The sequence below is a fragment of the Labrus bergylta genome, chromosome 7 (assembly GCF_963930695.1).
Source record: "Labrus bergylta chromosome 7, fLabBer1.1, whole genome shotgun sequence".
In the NCBI taxonomy this organism is placed as follows: Eukaryota; Metazoa; Chordata; class Actinopteri; order Labriformes; family Labridae; genus Labrus; species Labrus bergylta.
The window spans coordinates 20,954,714-20,971,311 of record NC_089201.1 but is presented as its reverse complement, the minus strand read 5'-3'; positions in this window follow the sequence as shown (position 1 = coordinate 20,971,311).

The window sequence follows — 16,598 nt, the reverse complement described above, 5'->3', positions numbered from 1 at the left end:
TGAGTGTATGCAGGTGTGTGTGTCTGTGTTTGTGTGGTCCACTCTTCTCTCTCCCAGGTAACCACTCCATTCGCCTGGCTGGAGGTACAACACACTAGAAGAGTGAAAGCTGACTCTCATAAGTCTTCCACCCTTGGGCTGGCTGTATACCCAAAGACGTCAGCACTGGCTTCTGCCTGCTCTTAACGGTGACACAACAGCCTTGTCCTGCATTGATCTTCCTTTAATGATTTTATGTAACAGCCCTGATGAAAAAGTTGGCGATACACTGCTGATACACTGCTGATAAATTTTTATAAGGTTTACAAGGTGAATGATACACTATGTACTACATTTCTGTCATAAAAGAATCTCTGGCTAGCAAAAAAAAATGGATCCTCAGCCACTAAAGGGAAATTCCAATATTTGTAAATCCATGTGTTGTCTCGGATTTTGGGAAATTTGAAATATTCACTTTATCAACATCTTACTCACCACTTGTGTTTTAGATGACTTGCTGCCGACTTTTGGGGAATTTTATCCCCTTAAAAAAAAACAATTGAAAATTTAACCCCTTGTCACAGGTTAAGTGACAAGGGGTTAAATGTGTTCAAAACATTGATTTTTATTTCTTCATTGTTTTATTTCAGCAATCTTTTGAAACACTGAAAATCCAGGCAGCCGCAGTATATAACAAAAAGACAAAGTCAGAACATTACCCTTAGGTTGAGAACCACTGCTGTAGATATTAGGGAACGTCTCGCTCTGAGAAGCCCACTGAGAAACTCAAACGTTCCACATCTAAAACAAGAAAAATCCTTGCTAGGCCTTGCAGTATTGCATTTTTTTCTTTTTTTTTTACATTTTAGTAATCTCTCAACTCAACCCACAAATCAAATTTCAAATTTAGGACCAATATACCAAACAATTCTGTCCTTTCTCACATTGCCTGTCAATAAAAGAATATTTTTTTGTACCTTATGTTGCAGTGTGGAAACCAGCATGACACGAGCCATCTGCATATTTGCTGTTTGAGTCACACGTAAGTTTACTTGATGATATCCAAGTATTTCAAATACATTGGCAGACTACACTTGTCGCCCGGCATTACAAGACCATTTAGCAAATGGCTATTAGTCTAGATTTTCTTAATATAATTTTGACTCCAATTACAATGCCTCTGAATGCTACAATCAATCACAGCAACAAAATGTGTGACCCAAACGGTGAGTCAGACTGTGTAACTACTTCAAACATCACATACATATGGCTTCTAGTTCAAGCTTTTAAACTATTATTACTATTGCATAGCATATTCAGCATGGTCAGTATCACTGAAAGCCATCTTGGCTGTTTACAAAAATGCCTCAACTGTGCTTAATCCCGCCCCAATGGTTGTAATCCCGCCCAATGGATCTAACTGCTCTGAACTAATTTTCTGATTCCCATCGTAAAATCAACTGAAGGTTGACTGGTAGTACATCTGTTTTGCTAATGAGTTAACAAGAGTGGTAGGTATTCCCGGGCTGCTTAACGTAAATTAATGTTATTCTTGAGTCCACTTTAAACAACTTCTACAAAAGGAGGAGAATATGACCAATAGACACAACAGACATATAAGGATAACATTCACGTTGACAAATAGTGGAATTTCCCATAAAGAGAATAAACCCACAAGATAAAACTTTGTAGGGATAGCATTTTCCATTTTGAAAACATACACACTAATGAGGTGAGTTCAAGCAGAAGGTTTTGTGTTGCTGTTCAAGTGTCCCCATGTCATGAATGCTGATATGCTCCTCAGCCAAAGCACGGGTGAAACTAAGGAGTCTGTGATTAATATTCTGTGGCTGCACTTGTTAGCATGCATCATCTGGCCCTTACTCGCTCTCATACAAATACACACTCAAACACACTCACGTCCAAACCAACAAAAATACACACTATCCTCCCACTCTGCTGCTTGCCCTCAAGTGCTGAACGGAGATTAGCTGCTGGGAGAGACAACGCTCCCCATTACTCTCTTGTTCGGTGGCCCAAAGGTGAAATGAAAAATCGCCCTGTGGTCCTAATCCTGCAGACACTCAACACTTTCATATTGCATTCCCAGGGTGCACCTCTTTTGGCTTGCAGCGCTGTTCTGGCGACTGGCGGCTATAAAACCATTAGTGCATTTGTTGTGAAAGCAGCATCAGAAAATACAGAACACACAATTTACAACCGCACTTAGACAAACATGTGGTCCCCTCTTGAACTCGTCTTGTGTTTTCCCGTGATTACAATGATCACTCTTCTTTTAACATGTGCTGTCAAGATGAAAACGTACGAGTTTAGTGCAAGAAAAACACAGAGAGGTGAAGTGAAAATCCCCTCGATATGGGATCCCAACGATGAGTGGTGCTAGAAACCAGGCTCGCTGCCAAGAAACCATTACTAATCCCTCGGGGCTGTTAGAGTAAGGAGTGTGTGTGTGCATGCTATATGAGTGCTGGTATCATCCAGCATGCATGTGACTGTGTCAATGGGTGTGTGTGTGTGTGTGTGTGTGTGCGTGCGCGTGTGTGTGCATGCGTGTGTGTGTGTGTGTGTGTTTCCCAGCTCACAAATTTGTGCCCCCACCCTTATGACCACCCTCACATCTAAAAGAGTCACAACAGTTGGTTAAACATTATAAGAGCGCTGAAGGAGCTTCAAACACCTGGCAGGAGGGGAGCAAAACAGTGTGTGTTATTAAACAGGGACAACATTTCCATTCAGATATCAATGTGCGTTTTCTGTGTGTTGAACCAAGTTTGAGGGCGGAAACCACCTTGATTGAAAGCAAAATCAAAACGAAAGCTCATTTGAAGCATGAGTAACTAATCAAATTGTTTATACAAAGTTAATATCATTTATGAGCTCCTTTAAAACTGCTGGCACATTTATAGCCAGCACAAAACATGCTGTGACAGCTAATGTGCGAATAAATACATACTTTTCCATTTTTTTCCCCCCTTACAGCCCCATTGACGGCCATAAAATGTGTTATTGAAAACTTTTATTTAATCGGTGTTTACCAATTAAATGTTGGCTGCAGGTCCATGAACTCTATCCTGCGACTGAGAAAAACCCAAATAACAACAGGCCAACATTGTGTTTCCAATGCACAAGGCCACAACAAACCTTTCCCATGAAGATCTGCATGACGGTTTCCAAAACTCTCACAGAAACCACAGGAAAGATGAATGAACACACACGTACAGGCGGTGCAGAAGAAAAGGGAGTGCCAACATCAAGCTGGTGGGTAAAGTCAAGCTCAAAGGTCAACACTGGACTAAGCTTGTGGTTCAATTTGGCATTCGGGCACTAATTCACAACATGTTTAGTTGAAAGGGTTCTGGAGTCTCTTCAGAAGTACATGAGTCCATTTTAAGTTGGAGTTTTTAACTAAATACAGATTGCACATTAAGATCATCTGTTCCTGATTAGCTAACCATGTTTTGATCATCTTCAAGTCAAATGAAGAGCAGGTGGTCACGTTGTCTTTTGTCTTCTTATTTCCTGAAATTCATCTTCACCAGTTTACAAGTTTATTTTCTCCTGAAATTTATCTGCCTCCTCAGAAAGCATAATATCTCTTTAATGTTTGCCAAGTACACAACATTTGCTTATTGGCTAATCATGTTCAAAACAAAATAAAGAGTGCATGTTGAGCTCACGAGCTCGACCACAGGCACGACAAATACATGAAGTCAGCCACCATCATAAAAACGTGCCTCACAAGAAGCCAAGTCAAAAGCAAACACATATAAAATGGCGTGCAAGTCCTTTTTCTACCCCCCTATTTGGAGGAACCCAATGCTCTGTGGATGAACCGGCTATAAAAAAAAAACAAAAAACATCCTCCGAGAGGCTGCCAATAAAAACTTAAAGAACAAAATCACAAGGACACCTCTTGTATCTTTGGAGTTCAACACATTTAGCTTAATTGAATGAGTTGGGCTGAAATGCTCTGTTGGCATCAGTTCACTCTGCAGACTCATGCCTCATAATTGATTACCATCCATCCACAGAGCCAGAACTATTTCACACACCCAACCTGCCCTAAAGATCTCATTAAGCATGCTGCTTAGTATACACTTAACTGTCCAAAACCTTTTAGATGGACCTATTTGTCAAGGTGTCCTAATGTTCAGGTCACATCTTGAGTTATTAATCAAAGCAGGTAGATGGAAGCCAAGAACACTGTGTGGTCAAATGCCTTTAATGTCGGTTTCTTTAAACTTTTCAGGTTTTCTCACAGAGTACGTGCAGGGTTATATTATGAATCATCTTTTCTATTTTTAATCTATTTTAATCAGGGCAATGGTGAGAAAAGTGTGCCGGCCAGAGTGGAAGAATTTTGTGACCATTATTGACGGGGGAGTCTTTTAATAAATAGTAGTCAATACAGCAATATATCACTGACTCATGATATATTTATCCAATCGCTGTTGCCGAATTCAGATATTTGAAAATGAAAAAAAAAAATACAGTGCTCTAAACTAATTCCCTTGCCAATTTGACTCACGTCACTACTTCATGACTCCGTCGCCTTTTCTTTTATTCTATGAATGAGGGTAACATGAACTGGAGTAAATTGGCCAAAGAAGAAGTTGAAAGTGGGATAAAAGAAGAAGACCAAGGCAGGATAGTGTCGGGTGGGCAGCAGCTAAAGAAGCTAAAAGATGAAGTGTGATAAGAGGTGAAATTGTTAACAAATTGCAGTGAATAAATACATTGATCTTTCCATTTCCTTTTATATGGTTTGATTTTTGGGCTTCTTATGCCTTCACTCCAGAGACAGCACAGTGGACAGAGCTAGAGAGAGAGTGGGGAATGGCGTTGGGGAAGGGGGAAGGAGCCACAGGTCAGACCCAAACCTGAGCCGCCTGCCCTGGAGGACCTAAGCCTCTGAACATGGGGAGTGTGCACCAAACACCAGGCCACCGTCGCCATATCCATTTATGAGATATCTAGATGTCATTACATGACTGTTTAATAATAATTTAATGATTGCAGAGTTGATTTATCATGAAATTATCCTTATGGTGGGCCATATATCACGTGTCATATTGTGAGATGCCCTCTTATTCTCACCCCTTATAAACAAACAGTTCAAATATGTATAAAACATAAAGAAAGACAAGTGATAGCTAATGTTTTAAGAAGTTAATTCAATTATTAGATCTATCTATTTTATTTACCAATTCATAACAGCTATCATCTCAAGACTCTTTAGAAAAAGAGAAGGTTAGACCGTACTCGTTATCTTGAAAGATGATGGAAAACGATGACACTTAAGGTGGGACTTCTACCCCTTTATTACACCTCGCCATCCTCCTGTCTGTGCTCTAGTCACCTTTAATGCCCTGTTATTACACATTGAATCACTTGCAAAACACAAATAAATATACAACAACAAACACAATCATATCTAGCAACATCAAAAATAGTGGTCAGTTTATGTAAGCTAGACAATTGGACGACTATTTGATTAGGTAACCTGTCTTATCTCTCAGGCCTCTAGCATTCTACCTGTACCAGGAGCCCTGTGACTTTTAGAAAAGTTTACTAAATTTCAACAGTGCATTAGTCCAGTCTTGAATGGATAGAGGGGCACTTTCTCGTTTTTTAACAGAAAACCTCTTTTCTGTTTGATAACAGCATTAAGGGAGTTACCTGAGGATGGCACTATGTTATCTAACAGATACAATTTTGAAATATTACTTCCAATAGTGAAACTGAAACAGAAAAAAAATATATTCTGAAGCAGAGCTTGAGGTAAAGACAGTGAAATGGAGACCAAGTTATCCCAAGGATACAAAAACATTGTCAATGGCAAACTTTCTTCAGACCATGACAGAATAAAAAAGTGCTTCACTCTTCTACAGATTTCTGTAGTCTGAGACAATTTCATTATAGCAAAACAGAGGGGGGAAATATGAAAATGTTACTTAACCTGTTGCTACATGTGCACACATGAACACACACACACACACACACACACACACAGAGTGTGTAGGAAGAGTGTTTCCCTCCCTATGAATGACAATGAGTGGACGTGATGAGAGAGAAATATGGCACGACTGCAGGTGTGCCTCCTTCTCGTCCAGTGAGAGTGGATGCGGCTGACTGCCATCCAGTCCAACAACACTCCTGTCTGGGACACACACTGCTATTCTCATCAGTCATTTCCACAATCTGTTGATAGATCTTTATTGTAACAGTAGAGCTTTCTTCATGAGAGCTTAAAACAGAGTAAAACTGTGCTGTTGTTTGACTTGCCATTGATTGAATGAACTACACTTTGTCAGTCAAAGTATGGAGTCATGTTTCTTTGAACTGTAGATACATTTGATAAGTATAGTTTCATTATGTGAATTAATACAGTTGAATAAAGTTGATATTGAGAATGACCCTGATTTAGACCTCATTTGGGGCAGCTGTGGTTCAGTGGTAGAGTCGATCATCTCTCAACCGAAAGGTCAGGGGTTCAATCCCCAGCTCCTGCAGCCACATGTCCCATTTGTCCTTGGGAAAGACACTTCACCCCAGGTTGCTCCTGCTGCTTTGGAGGCGTATAAATGTATATAAATGGGATTAGTTACTTCTGATGGTCACTTTACATAGCAGCCTCTGCCATCAGTGTGTCAATGTGTAGGTGTGACCTGCAGTGTAAAAGCACATGGAGTAGTCAGAAGACTAGAAAAGCACTATACAAGCTCAAGTCCATTTACCATTTGGTTCGAAAAATTTGGGTATTCAAACACATCCATAAATGAAAACATTAAAAAGTTTCCAAAAGTTGTATTTCCTTGGACATTTTTAAAAAAGGAGACTTTCATTTGATTGAGGCTACATTCTACCCATACATTAAGCCGTTCGAACATATTTATAGATAAATAACAAATATATTGTTTGATCAAAATAAGTGGATACCAGCTCATTTCATTTTACATTCAGGGTATGTAATTTATGATACTTGTCCTTAAAAACAATAACTTTTTCTTATTTTGCAGTTATAAATATTGCTGCCTTGATTCAAGTTGCATCCATTATCCAAATGGCTTACATCTTGTTTTATTTACTTAAGTGCAAGTCAATGTCACAAGATTTTCTTAACATGCTTATCGCACGTCAAGGATTTGAATATAATTCCCAGAGCATTGCCTTTATGTGAGAATCTGTATGGGCTCTGTGTTCCAACTTTTGATTGGACATAAAAGAATCTGAAATGAGACATGTGCAGGTACACTGAGTGAGAGCGCAGCAGTCTGTATTAAATCAAACAAAATAGGCAGACTTGACAGAATATGAAACAGTTCATGCTGTCAGATGTTTGTAACTGCACAATAACATCATTTATTGTACGTAGTAATGACAGTAATCATGTATGCACATTTTCCTTCCACCAAACTTGTCATTCACAGAGGCTGCAGGCTCATTACAGTGGGTTCTTAATCCTTCTTCAGTGGTAACGGGTGGTCTACTATTTGCATAAGCCAACTGGCCTCAGAGGGAATTACAAACTGAAGCCGGCAGCCCTTTATTGCCTGATTCATGTCAATACCTCCATCTTGTCAGCTTAGCTTCAAACATGCAGACCATTTAAGTGGAAGAGTGAGCCAGCATTAAGAGAGGATTACAGAATCTCAGAGGTTAAACATTGCCTGACCCGGTCCTTTTCAGGAGGTGGACGGATGGGATGTTTTCTTTTTGTTTTGATATCTTGTAAGTCCAGAAACTTCAACAAGTGTGTTAACTAAACAGTGAATAATGTTGCTGACTGAGATACTATCAATACATCTATTCCCACTTGTGAAAAATGATTTTAAAAGCATCCCATTGGACCTTTCTGTGGATTATTAAACTGTCTTTCCAACAGGGAGCTCCTCTTACAAGTCATGACACAAGTCACCCTACCCCCCCAAAACAGTAAAATGTTTGTGATTGGACAGATCCAGGCCAGCTTAATTAAAAATGTTTTTGGTGAGAGCACACACAAACACATCTACTAGATCAAATAAAACATGAGATTAAAGACTTGGCTACTCTATCATGACAATTATGGGAAAAGTACAAAAAGTACACAGTGTGTCATCGCATATCAAGCGGTTAGAACTTGATTAGATAGCATTGTTGGTACAAGAATGGATATATGGATAAGAAATCTCCACCAGGATTTCAAGAGTAATTGAAGAGACCCTAGATTACTCTGCTTCCAATCCAAGAACCTCATTTCACTTCAAATCTCAATAACATCCACTGTACTTTATCTCACCCTTAATTCCACCTTTTCTCCTAAACCACATACCCCCTTCATCCCTACATGTGTCAATCAGTCAGTCAAGCAGTTGGACGGGCAGGCAGGTCTGTGCACTGTTTCCCAGCATGCATAGAGCCAAGGACTGGGCCCAGCGGGGTTGAGTCATGCTGCAGAAGCATGCTACTGGATGTTAAACAGAACAGTTGCTTCCTGCTGAGTCAAACCCGCAGCTCTCATTAAGTCATTATGCCATAATTAGCCTGCGTGTTAGCGGATAGGTAGCTTAGCAGGGGCCCTGTAGTACAATTCAACAGAAGAAATGTAACCTTCTTGGGTCCTTCAACAACAGGCCACGGGCTGATTATTGTTTTTTGATCAGTTTGTTGATGCATTTTTTGCTGACTTTGACATGCTGCCCTCACACTGGCTAATGCTTGAGTTTTATTTTTCCATAGTGGCAGGTTTAGGTTACAGTTACTGCAGGTCATTTTGTGCACACATTAGTGTTTGGCTCTGAGTCCAGATAAGGTTCTGGCAGTGCAACACGTCTACTCAGAGTGATGAAGAACCCCTGTGCGTGTCCGTATCCTGGCAACAGACAAGCCTATAAATCAGTACCAAGGGAAGGAAAAAGAGGACAGGCTAAGGACAAACGAGACAGCCTTTTAAAAGAGAGCAGTTTTTGAATCATACACTACACTCTCCTCTCATCTCTTGTAACCAAAGGTGTTGTTAGACCACTGACTTGCACTGGCTCACTAATATAGAGGAGGCCATGACCATGGGGTTATTACACCATCTTAACAATTTAATATGTGATATATTTGAATTGATAAGAGCCAGGTCAGAGCAAATGATACAGGGCTTAACATTGGTAACTGCTCAAATGGGGCGCAGCAACACATTGGTTTTGTTAATCAGTGTTTGATGCATACAGAATGCATTTAGCAGTCTAACTTCCTCAGTTGTTTTCAGGTTGAATTCCAGAAAACTGGATTTAAAAAGCAAACAGTGAATTAAGGTGCGGTTACTGACTTTTAACAACTGCGGTGTCTGAAGATTTTCAAATCAGAATGACCTCTACTGTAAGTTTTTTCAATGAATGCATGATATGTTTGGGACAAGCTATGTCTTTTTTTGCAACTCATATCAGAAAGGTGTGGGAGTCAAAAAGAACATCTTTTAATCCTCTCCCTTTAATTCTGTTTGTTTCGACCTAATGCCCTTACCTGTCTGCCTGGGAAATCCCTAATTGCAACATCAGCAGATGCAACCAACATTTAGCCTCTATTTGTGGTAAGGCTGGCATGCTTCAAAGACCTGACTGGAACAAGATGTTCTGAGCTGTCAGGAACTACTGTGAGGTGTTGTCATGCGGTTTTATGATGAGCCATGACCTCGGGGGTCATTTTTCACCAACCTTAATGCAGTTGCTCTGACTAAGTGTTGATGGTAAGAGGCTTCAGGGCCTGGAACTGAACCAGCGATGTGCCAGCCAAAGCAGCAGCTGCACACAGCACATGAGGAGCTGATGGCAGGTAGAGCAGGTGCTCTCCACCGAACCAAGGCTTTTATCAACCATTGCTTTTATCAAGCCTTAATGACACAACGATTATGATTGGCTGGTAATTTCGAACTTTTTATTCAGTAATGATTTCATTGAAACTTTCATCCTGATGTGGAAACGGTGCCAATGAAAAAGGTGACGAAAGCCAGACAAAGAAAGAGCCAAAAAATATGAATGATTAATTAAACTGTGCCAGTTATCTTCATAGATCAAAGGTGAGACTGTATAAAGGGTATTTTAGAGCCCAGTGGCTATTTCTGAACAGCTTGATTTTGTTCAAAGTTTGTAAAAGTTTGTTATTACTAGTCTATGTAGTTCCTTCCATCCGATGAGACATGGGAGTCAACATGTTAGTCACTTCTGCAATTATCAAACTGATGACTATCAGTTCATCCAAAAGCCTCAGAATAAACTGTGCATTATTGCACAAATGTGCTAAAGTATGTAATGTACATCAGCACATGTATTTATAATCTGCCAATTTTAAAAGTGCAGCTCTCTATTTTTCTCATACCATAATTCAAATCATAAATCCAAGGTTTTTATATATTTTAAGGTGAAGTGTGAACTGCACTTCATACGCATGTATTTTGCCACAAACTACCTTTACAGAAGAGTAAAAAAATATGTGCAACAATGCCATCCTGGCTTCTTCACAATCACAGTAATGCTCACACACATAACAGAACAACCGCAGATTATAGACCACTTCTGCAGTAATTACTACTGGCCAGGCCTAAGGCATAATCTTGCAATTTCCTCTATGATGCCCAAAGCATGCAAGTCCAGATGGGCATTCAACTCCACATGGATCCCCATGTTCTTTTATAAACTTGGAGTGCATACTTGTGATTCTTCCGATAAGAGATTAGCCATTACTTCACGTATGCGTGTTTCAATAACAAACTCTGTTTATGTGGGTACATTTCCTTGTGACCATGACAACCTATCTTTAGTCTTTCTCCCAGGCATACATCATACACCTTGTTGCATCACCATGAAGTGCTGGATGAACCACATGACCTACAAGGTTTCTTTTTCTGGTATTCAAGATATTAAATGTATTTAATTCAAAACATAATATTACCACGACCGCAAGGCTATTGCCTTGCTATTCTGCAACATGCTTACATTTTTCTTTCACAGTTTCAGTACTTTTCTGTTTGTCTGAGTTGGTTTTATAATGTTTTTAACTTTTGCATTACAGATACTTTCCAGCCTTTTCTAGAGATTGTCTAGAGGTCATCCAATCAATCAATAGGACAGCCAACAATCCACGACTGTGACAATTTTAACATTACTGTGTGGAACGTTTCCTTTGGTAAAGATCCAAGCACAGCTGTGTCATCTCTGACAAAATACTTCTTCCAGATTCACAGGGTGAAGATTGGGAAGCCTTGGCATTCGCCAGCTATGGCTGTCCTAGAGCCAAAAGTGGTGTGCTCAAGGCACCAAAGCCCCAACGAGGGTTGATCCAGTCATCTTATGTGGGGAAAATCAGGAACAGAACAGGTGAAAACTCTTGATGTTGAAGAAAAAAGTTAATTGAGGGATAAATCGAACATTACCTTATAAAAAAAAGGTTGAACTACACACATGGAACTTCTGTTGCGCTCCCTTGCTAAAAATGTTACATGCATGAAAGAATCTACACCCACAAAACACCAGCTCAACACCTCTTTCATTAACAGAGGAAAGTGCTACATCACATTACATGTGATTTTGCTGCATTGCCTTAAGGCTGGTTCACTTTGCAAAACTGGGAAACACCAATCGTCTTCCTTGTTCCAGTAACAATAACCGGTCATCCAGAATGAACTAATTTGCATAATCATCATAAACTGAACTACCGGCAGACGCTGAGCCTAAAACAACTGTGCAGTGTTTCCAAACTAAAGATTATGATAAAATTATGAGGACTGAAAAGAAAGAGAAGGCTGTATTGAAATGAAGTGAAGGTATTAGAGATCAAAAAAGGAAAGTAAAGGGAGTCAGATATGAAAATATTCCCTCTTTAGGTGCAGGGCACTGCTACTCCAAGGGTCCCCAGTATAGCTGTTTTAGGACATGCTTAAAAATTTATATCCCCGACTGTATCTAGAATTTCCCCTTCCAACAGACTAGTAATGTTGCAGCGAGAAGTTTGGCAAGAGCCAATGTGATAAAAGTCCCAGGAAAATTCACCGTAAGTGGGCGAGCAGCGGTGATGACACTTAAATCTTGTGACTGAAGGGCACCGGCGCGATATTATTGCATAATGAAGCTGATTCATACTCTTTTCTCCTGGCCAGTTCACTCAGTCATTGATACTGTGATGTCCAACAGCATCATGTAGCGCTGCAATTAGTATTACCGCCCCACCCTTTTCATTTCATGTCCTGAGACCTGCCTCCGCTCTCATCTGACAGTAAAAGTCTCTCACTGTGAGGTGGATATGTGAACAGCCAAGTCAGGAAGATTTTTGGGTCAGCCTGTCCTGAAATTTTCTTTTCAGGAATGTGAACCAGCTGTATTATTCTATAAATGAGTTTTAATAGAGGAATTCTGCATATTAAAGATGTGCTAAGCTTTTTACAGAGTGTTTCATAAAACTTAAGACAGGGGGGAGTCCAGACTTAATTAATGAATGAATTTGTAAACATGAAATTTCAAACACTTTATTACCAATATATATAGCGCTTTATTGCACGTCTTTTGTCGCATGAAGGATTCTCAATATGGTGGATTGAATAGCTGTGATATTTCCATGTCATTGGTTTATTTTTTCCTCCAACGAGCTCTGCAGAAACTATTATCAAAAGTGAGCATCTGTAATTATAATACTGTCTCTGTCATTTAATGAGCCACTTTGGTGGAGAATTTCAAAGTTAGTAATAAAGTGAGGCTGGAAAGCCAGGCCTGCACAATGAGAGCTAGACACCATACTGACACCTAGTGGTAGTGCAAGCAACTGAGAGCAAGAGATCGCCTCAGTCTGCCCGCATCAAGTTTATTGTAATGGATGTATTAACAGCAACACAAGAAGGTGCCTGTCAGTGATACTTAAGAATACAAGAAGTTTCATGTAGGTATGAAAAACATAAACAAAGTAGCTGCTCACTGTATGTTTGTGTTTCCCACGCTGAATTGTCAAAACAAATAGAAGGGAGGCTTGAACCAAAATATAAATTAGAGAAGAGGTGAGTGATGCTGATACAACTGAACGTGACATTGTTCTCAAAAACCACACAAAGACAAATACACACGCCTTCATAGACTTACTGTACACACTCACACTAACATGCACACGCACAGGGAGCCTCTCAAAGCGAGACAGCAGACACTGATAATTATGCGTGTAAATTCCAGGACCCCTCTCGGCAGCTCTGCTCTGCTGGCTGCTGTTGAGAGCTGCGTCCTCATGGCCCTGCTGATGATGGTAACCCACATACAGCCAGCTTCCAGCTGCTTCCAGTACCCCTATCATACACTTTCACTGCTACGCTCGAGTGTTGGCATAACTCACTATGCACAACATGAAGACGTACATGTGCATTTGGGTCTGTGTTGTGCTTGGACTAGAAAATGATGAGGCATGATGAAATGATGGTGATGAGGCACACAGGCATAAAATTAAAACTGATGTGCATTTCCCTTTCAGTTATTTTCCTTTGTCTAAAGTTTTAACTTTATTTATTCTAATGTAACTTATCCCTGTACATATTGCACATTTTGTGTGTTATACTTGATTTTACTTGTATCTGCCCTATTGTACCTTAGCACCATTGTAAATGATGGTTCTCCCTCAATGTCTTTTCTGAGGATTCAAATAAAGAAGTGATGATGATAATGAAATCAAAGTGGAGAAATAGTAATGGAAATCCAATCCAAAGGGAGATAAGAAGCTTAAATGACTTCTTCATTAGTTATCTCATCTTCAAAAATAGTCAGACTCCAGGTCCATGCTACATCTTTCTCAATATTTTAGGTCAATTTAAGTTAATGCAATTTCTTTGTTTTGTTATTTGTACAAACACATTAGGTAGATTGTGCTGCTGAGATTTAAATAACCCATATTAACAAATTTGTGAAAAGAAATCTACCATTTCCTTCAATTGTGCATCTCATTCTTAGGAGCCATGTTTCGATAGTAGATTGTGACTACTTACCAAGAGACATAGACACAGATAGATAAACAAAGCATTTCCTAAAATTGTTGCATCACTAAGAAATGAACTAATTTAAGAGACAGGTTTTTGGTGTACTCCCAAATATTTTCATCAGTAAGTCAGATTTGGTACATTGTAATTAGTGGACAAATTTTCATTATTTGCTGAGAACTAAACATACAGGCTATATTCACCTACACCTTTGTGAAACCTGTTGGTCAAACTTAGAAAATATATTGCCAAGTGTAAATGCAACAGCTGTCTCAGGCCTGAGCCTCTTAAAGGTCAACCCCTCATGAGAAATTAAAGCATTGGTAAGCAGGCGATGAACATTCGTCCAGGCATTTTCTATCAGTATACACCCACAATAATGAGGTGCCATGAAGTGACCAAGTCGACCTCTTCCTTCAATGCACATCCCATGAAGTCCATGAGGTCAGCACGACCACCACAACCACAGAGAGTTTTTTTTCCTCCATCATTTCCTCCCAGGGGAATTACAACAACATGTTTTCCTTTCTCTTCTGTATGTTTATTCTGGTAGGCATGGTGGTGCTGTGATATCTGACGTGCACTGAGCCAAGACCTACAGTATGTGAACACTTTCCTTCCTATACCTGACTGATGAATGCTTAACATGACGGTAACACGAGTGCTAGTGAACCACACCAAAGCTACACCTCTGGGCTCCTGTGCAGCACACTTAGCTGTTTCCTAAATACATAGAGAAAATGGGGCGTGACAAACATCGGGCTGAATTCACATCTGCATCTTAAGCAGCGTGTCTGGGATGCTGAAAGGAAGAATTTATTGAACACAGCCCATGTCTGGCTGCACAGATGGCAATCACATAATGCAACTATTTTAGCATCAGAGTGGCTAGCAGGAATCAGCTGGTTTAGTCTGGGAGGTGACTAAAAGGAACGGAAGAGAGGGAAAAGGGAGCTCTGTGGTGACTTGGACTGTACCAAGCTGTCAGCATAGAGCTGGATGACAAACACAGCAGAGCAGATGAGAGGGAAGAGGAGGGTGGTGGTGGTGGTGGTGGTGGTGGTGGTGTGGGGAGGGGGATCTGATTCCTGTTACATCATCTGTGGCTGACAGACAGTGTGGCAGACTTATCTGTCTGTGGTCTCGGGTGGCATTCGTCTGGACAAGCAGTGAGTCACACTTTCTGTTTACCTCAACGTGAACCCACCCCTGAAGCTCCTCATTCGCCATCCAAACAGCCTCCATTCAGCAGCCGCATGAGGGCCGGTAGCAGGGTGGCTTCAACCCGCGCGTTTGCATGCCATGCCAGGAATGTGCTGTGCCCACACCTTGCTAAACCATGACACCTCTCCTGTGGTGTAAGAGCTGGTTCCCTTCGAAAAGCTCTCAGATGGAACCAGGAGAGTAAATATAGCCCTTCTACTGTAGCCGCTCTTCCTCTGAAGCAGACGTAGGTCAAACAGTGTTGAAAATACAGTGCTGCTGTTTGCTTTTGCCTAGGTGCCAAGTTTATAGGAGTCACCACAAAGGACAGTGAATGAATCTAATGATATTTGGACAAGCGCAGGAAAGTGCTTGGAAAGAAAGTTTTTTCGACTTTTCAATGAAAACTTAACTGACTTACTGTATTCACCTGTTGTGGCAAACCCCAACCAGCTGGTGCTCTAAGTCTGCTCAAATAAAAACAAACTTGCTCATTTCTTGCCAGTCTGCCCTGTTGAGGCGATTAACAAAAGGTGATCTAATTCTAGCACTGCGGATGTCAAAGGAAGAGGGAGGCTCCCACACCTTAACTGTTTTATTGTTACCACTCATGCAGCTGGTTGGAGACGATTCAACTGAGATTTGTGCTGCAGTCTTACCATTGCAACCATGAAAGTAGAGTCTACAGATTTTCAGAGCTTATGTTTGAAACTTAACATTAAAGTATTGTATGTGTAGAACTACATTAAATAAAGGCTACTAATGTTTTGCAATGTTATATTAGCTGTATCAAAGAAACAGGGGGATACCAAGTCCCTTGCTTCCCCAGCATCCCCACCCGTCTTCAAATATGTGCACTTCCTGCTAAAGAAAAAACAAGCAATTCATCACATAAATAGTAAATTGTAGCTTTGAACGTTAGTCTACAAAACGATGAGCTATACCAACTTTGTCTATAATTGAATACAAAGAAACATTCCAATGGCTGGGCGATCAGAACCGAAACGAACTGAAAACTGAGGCCAAAAAACTGAGTTACATATTGAACCTTAGGCTGACTGTATTGTTGCACCTCTAGAACAGACGATGAGAGGTGTTTCTATCTTTTGATGGAACTATCCACAAGTATATTTCCTCTAAATGTCAGTACAATAATGCAATGAAACAGTAGGGAAAGCATTTAATCAAAAAAGTTAGCTGAACTTAAATGTTTCTATATGGTCCTCAATGTTGCTTGCGCTGCTTTCTGCAGTAGCTACTTGGCAGGGGCTCAAGTGACCCCCCATGAGCAAGTTCAACATTAACCAATGATGACAACATCCTCAACTAGTCAGGAAGCCCCATCAGTGGGACACAAACTCAGATTAGTGGCTCATCCCCGGTGAAAAGAGCTCCTGGCATTTTGCCCTGGCTTCCAAATCTA